This window comes from Herpailurus yagouaroundi, unplaced genomic scaffold (assembly GCF_014898765.1).
Source record: "Herpailurus yagouaroundi ecotype Mexico unplaced genomic scaffold, PumYag 163, whole genome shotgun sequence".
NCBI classification, from domain to species: Eukaryota; Metazoa; Chordata; class Mammalia; order Carnivora; family Felidae; genus Herpailurus; species Herpailurus yagouaroundi.
Window position 1 is genome coordinate 67,380,265 of NW_024412404.1, and position 5,080 is coordinate 67,385,344.

A 5,080-nucleotide genomic window follows, 5' to 3' on the forward strand; every position below is an offset into this window, starting at 1 on the left:
AGTAGGTTTTTCCAAAGCGGTTTCAGATTTTTTTTTTAAGTTTATTTATTTATTTTTGAGACACGGGGGGGGGGGGGGCGTGCACAAATGGGGGAGGGGCAGGGACAGAGGGAGAGAGAGAGAGAGAGAGAGAGAGAGAGAATCCCAAGCAGCCTCTACTGTCAGAATCCACAAACCGTGAGATTATGACCTGAGCCGACACCAAGAGTCGGATGCTTAACCGACTTAACCGACTGAGCCGCCCAGGCTCTGTGTGTCGATGGAAGTTAGGCTAGCCTCAGAAATCGAGCTAGGAGGTATCTAGTCTTTCTCAGAAAGGTCTGTGTAGCTTGGGAATCGCTTGTTCTTTACGTGTTGGAAAAGATTCCCCAGGCAATCACGTTTCTCGGAAATCTGTTGCTATCGACTGGTCGGTGCAGTTTTTCTCATGCTTCTTGAGGCCATTCTGTTCACTTATACTTTCATCGGATTTTCAGATCTTAACTGTGTGTCTTATTGTTATATAATTCTGCATGTTTATATTCTTGTTCCTTTTCTGGGTTCTATTTGCCATGGATCTCTTTCTTTGTTGCTATTTTTTCCCACACGCCAGCAGTTGGATTATTGGTCAACTTGGAAGGTTTTCTGGTTTTTCAGCTTTGGCTTCCAAGACGCTCAGTTCTTCCCCCCAGGTTGCTTGTTATCATCCTTTAAAACTAAGGGAGTTGAAAGGTGCGTAGACCTTCACTCCCCTCACAATGACAAGATCGAAGGCTGGTGGTGTGCCCCTGGGAAGAGCTGTTGACATGTCCCGGGATCGTCCCCAGCAGTATCTGCAGGTTGATGGTGTCCCAAGCTCTCTGGCTGTGGCTGTGCTCCCTCTTTGAGCCCTCAGCTGTTTGGGAGATTTGTTTAAATTCTTGGTGGCCGGGGGGTCTCTGTGGCAGCCAGGGGGGCTGGCCCAGCCCAGCGTGAGGAGGGGCTCCGTCCGTGTCAGGTCCGTCCCGGGTCCCTCCCTTGTGAGCGCTGCGGGCCGTCCCCTGTCGGGGGAAGTGACAGGCACGGCCCAAGTTGCTGAGGGGTCCTTACCACGCCCTCTCCTTCGCGGCCAGTTTTGTCACCAAGGTGAAAAAAATGTGGTCCCGACACAAGCATTTTCTCGGCATTCTTGAGGTTTTATGAGGTCTGTTAGACACACGAACAAATGTTACAAAGACCTAACACGCACTTGCAAACAAGTGTGTGCTTTGTGTGACACGTGGTCTCTTGTAAGACAATTACCATTTCTAAAAAAATTTTGTTTTAACGTTAATTTTCGAGAGACAGACAGAGAGAGAGAGAGAGAGAGAGAGAACACGAGCACGGGAGGGGCAGAGAGAGAGGGAGACACGGAATCCAAAGCTGACTCCAGGCTCCGAGCTGTCAGCACAGAGCCTGACGCGGGGCTTGAACTCACGGACCGCAAGATCATGACCCGAGCCAGAGTCGGTCGCTTAACCGACTGAGCCCCGCAGGTGACCTGGCAAGACAATTATTTCGACCTTGCGACTGAAGACTGGGGTCTCCTTCATCCACCGGAAGCTGGCCAAAGCACGTGACCCCCTGTCCCCGAGGACGGGCTGTGGTAGGTCGTCTCCAGACTCCGGAGGGTCTGCCTGCGGGCCTGAAGCCTGTTCCTCAGAGCTGGGGGCCCCAGGACCTGGGCCCAGGGACTGTGTGCCCTTCCTGCTCCCTCTGCGGCGTGCACCCCCCAGCGGCCCGCCCGCCCGCGGCTCCTCCACGCTGTCTGACTCCCCGGATTCCTCAGTCTCCTTCCCGTCCGAAGGTTTGTCCTTCTGTGTGATCATCAGAGAGACCGATGCCGTTCATTCCTCGTCCCGTATGCAGGACAGTTTACGGGCTCTGTGACGTGTGTGGGCTGTGTGGTTGTGCATGTTGTATACACGTGTGCTGCACGCATGTGTGTATGTTGTGTGCATGCATGTGGCGTGTGCGTATGCTGTGTGTGTGTGTGTGTGTGTGTGTGTGTGTGCGGGTGCACACATGTGCACACAGGTCTCCATCCCGTGTCCACCAGTGGCAGGACTGGGGTCTGGTTTGGGTCCCTCCCTGGGGGCTGCTAGGGCCCCCCCAACTAGGGCCGCTGCAGGGAACCCCTGGGGGACTGCATCTGGGGTGTCCTCTGTCCTCCAGGCCCAGTGTCCACGGCTCCTGCTCGGCCCTGGGTCCGCATGAATCGAGGGGAGGTCCCCTGCCCTCTGAGGTCACGGGGATGTGCTGGGGACGGAACCTCAAGGGGCCCTTGGGATCCCCGCAGCCGTGAGGGCCGCTCAGGTTTCTGGTGGGCACGGGCTGGGGGTCCCGACCCGGAGGCCGAGGGGGCTGGCATGTGGCCAGAGGAGGTGGGCTCCCAGGTGGCTTCCCGTCCACGTGCACCAGCCACAGAGGTTCCCGCAGGGCCGGGTGGGGTGCGTTTCCGGGCTCCTCCCCCCCGCCGTCCGCGGGTGGTGGGGGGTTTGGGAGGAAGTCCGCGACAGGACAAGCAGCCAAATATTTTAAATGAAAACCTTTTTCCAAGTGATTCTGAAGTCAACGAAAACCAGCATAATACTTTCATTCCAGAAAATGGCTTTTACAAACCTTTTCACTTTCCCTCGTCCCGCTGAGGCCTCGGGAGTAGGAAGACGCAGGATCCACAAGGTGCCATGGTCGCCATGATCCGTCCCGGGAAGCAGTGTCTTCCCTAAACACAACAGCGTCCTGACGCTCCAAGCAGAGAAAACAAACGACGGAGAACCGGAGGCTGCGAGCCCAAGGTTAACATCGCGTTCTGGGGAGTGAGCGACAACAGACACCCCACACTTGGGGGGGCGCTCAGGAAGCGGGGGCGGGGGGGGACCCTTCCCGGGTGTCTGCACCCGTGTTCGCTGAGGTGACGGCCGCCCAAAGCCAGCGGACCTGCCAGGGCTCCCGAGGCCTGCCCTTTTCAGCCGGGACCTTCAACGAGTCCACGCACACCCCCCCGCTCCGGGTAGCCCCTCCGTTCGGCCTCCCCCATCCCGGAGGGGGGCCCCCAGAGCACAGGGAGCCCCGCCCTCCCCTCCTCCCTGTCCCTCAGCTGGCGGCACAGCTCCTGCTGGGTGGGACCCGCAGGGCAGCTACTGGGGACGCGGCTCGGGGCGCTTCCCCTTGGCCAGAAGGCGCCGAAGAAAGTCAGTTTGCTGGGAAGGGACCAAAGGTCCTACGTACGCATGTGCACACACACGTTTGTGTACACGTGCCCTACGTGCGCGCGCATCACACAGCACGTGCACGCACACGTGTGTCCACACGAGCGTGCTCACCTGCCCGTGCATTCACACGCACACACAACAGCACCAAGCACACACGCATGTATAGACACGTGCACATGTGGGCATGCACTCACACACGTGCACGCGCACTCTTAGACCAGAACTGAAACACACGCACACGCTCACACCGGGACACAGGGCACGCTCACACTAGAACACACGCGAAAGCTCACACCGGAACACACACGCACGCTCACGTGCATGTCCACAGCTCTCTCGCTCTTCCCACTGCCTCCCCCCCCCTCATCCTGCAGACACTTCCTCAAGGACTGGACAGGGTCGGGGGCCTCAGCACTACTGGGCAGCGCAGTGCCCCCCACCCACTGCTCCACTCAGCCAGGCGACCCGCCCCAGAAACCCTTCCAGTAACAGCGGCCTGGCCAGACAGATGGACAGACGGACCGGGCTCCTGGGGGCAGGACCAGCCTGGGACACGCAGGGTGGGGCCTTCAGGTGCTCGTGCGGGCCACACCGGGGTGTCAGAGAGGGGAGGAGGGCAGTGGCCCCCAGGGTGCTTGGGGACCCCTGGAGGGGAGGAGACCCAGGCCCAGCCCCTTAGGCCCATGACTCCCCAGGAGGAGAAGGTCAGCATTCTTTGCCAAGGCTGGAATTCTGACATCAGATTTTCCATGCTTGGCTGGAGGGTGGGGGTGGGGGAGCCGTTGCCGGGGAGGGAGGGAGAGAGGGAGGAAGGGAGGGAGGGGCGGGGCGGGGCTGGGCGGGTGGAGGCGGGAGCCTCCTCTGAAGGCCTGGCCTGCTTCTGGGCCCCCCACTGCCCACGCCCGCCCGTCCGCCTGGAGCGCCCTGGCCACGGGCCATCCTGAGACTTTCTCATCCCCGCTTGAGGCCTCGCTGAGTCACGTGGGGGCTGGGTTAGGGGCTCTAAAAATAGCCAGCGGCTGGGGCCAGGCTGGGAGTTATTATTAGGCTGGGACAGAGCCCCTCCTGGGCGGGCTCCCTTCTCTGAGGAGGAAGGGACGTGGTCAGGGGTGGTGGGGCCGCCTGGACACTCAGGCCCATCCCTCCCTGGGCCCAGAGGCCGGAGTCCCTGCGCCTGTGTTCCTCCCACCGGACACCCTTTCTCCTCGGCTCCCCGGGGCGCCCCACGGGGAGGCCCCTGGCCCTTTACACGGGTCAGAGCGCCCCCTGAAGAACAGGCTCATGTGGGGGTCAAGTGAAAATGATCCAGAATTTCAAGACAAGCAGGGGGTCCCTCTGAGCTTGGTGTCCTGTGGGACTGTCCAGCCCACGCCCCAGGAAGCTGGCCCCGCACCCCATCCCCAGAGGTCATTTTGGTCACCCGAGAAGAGAAGTCACAGCCTCGGAGCCTATAGGAGTTTGAGCCATCTCGGGGTGCAGGAGTTCCCCAAACGCCCGCGCCCGGAGTCTGTTTCCAGAGGAGAAACGGCCGTCAGGCCAGCACCTCTCCTGGTTACCGTGACCCATTCACATAGTGTCGTGGCCCTCGGGACAGTCCTCCTGCTGGGGAAGGAGCGAGCGGCCGCTGGGGGCTACCCCATGGGAGCCAAGCCCCGGCTAAGAAGCCCGTGCTCTGAGCCCCTCCCTCGGAATCTCTCCAGTGAACCCCTGCGCCCTGGGCGATGGGGGCGCTGACCCAAGGGCACGCCTGCAGGGTCCTCCACCCATCACAACCCCCTCCTCCCATCCAGCCCAGGACTTCCAACTCGGCCGGCACGGCCTCCAGCCTCACCCCAGAGCCCCAGCATCCTCCAGGGCCAGAGACCCCT

At 60.6% G+C, this 5,080-nt stretch overlaps 1 long non-coding RNA gene across 1 annotated transcript in view; it reads right to left on the reverse strand.

The window, feature by feature from the left end:
• The window catches only part of LOC121037414 (uncharacterized), a 4,178-nt gene extending 1,358 nt beyond the window's left edge, over nt 1-2,820 (reverse strand). The window contains exon 1 of the long non-coding RNA XR_005793770.1: nt 2,620-2,820. This is a non-coding gene — a long non-coding RNA (uncharacterized LOC121037414). The remainder of the gene's footprint in view (nt 1-2,619) is intronic.
• Nucleotides 2,821-5,080: the final 2,260 nt, after the last annotated feature.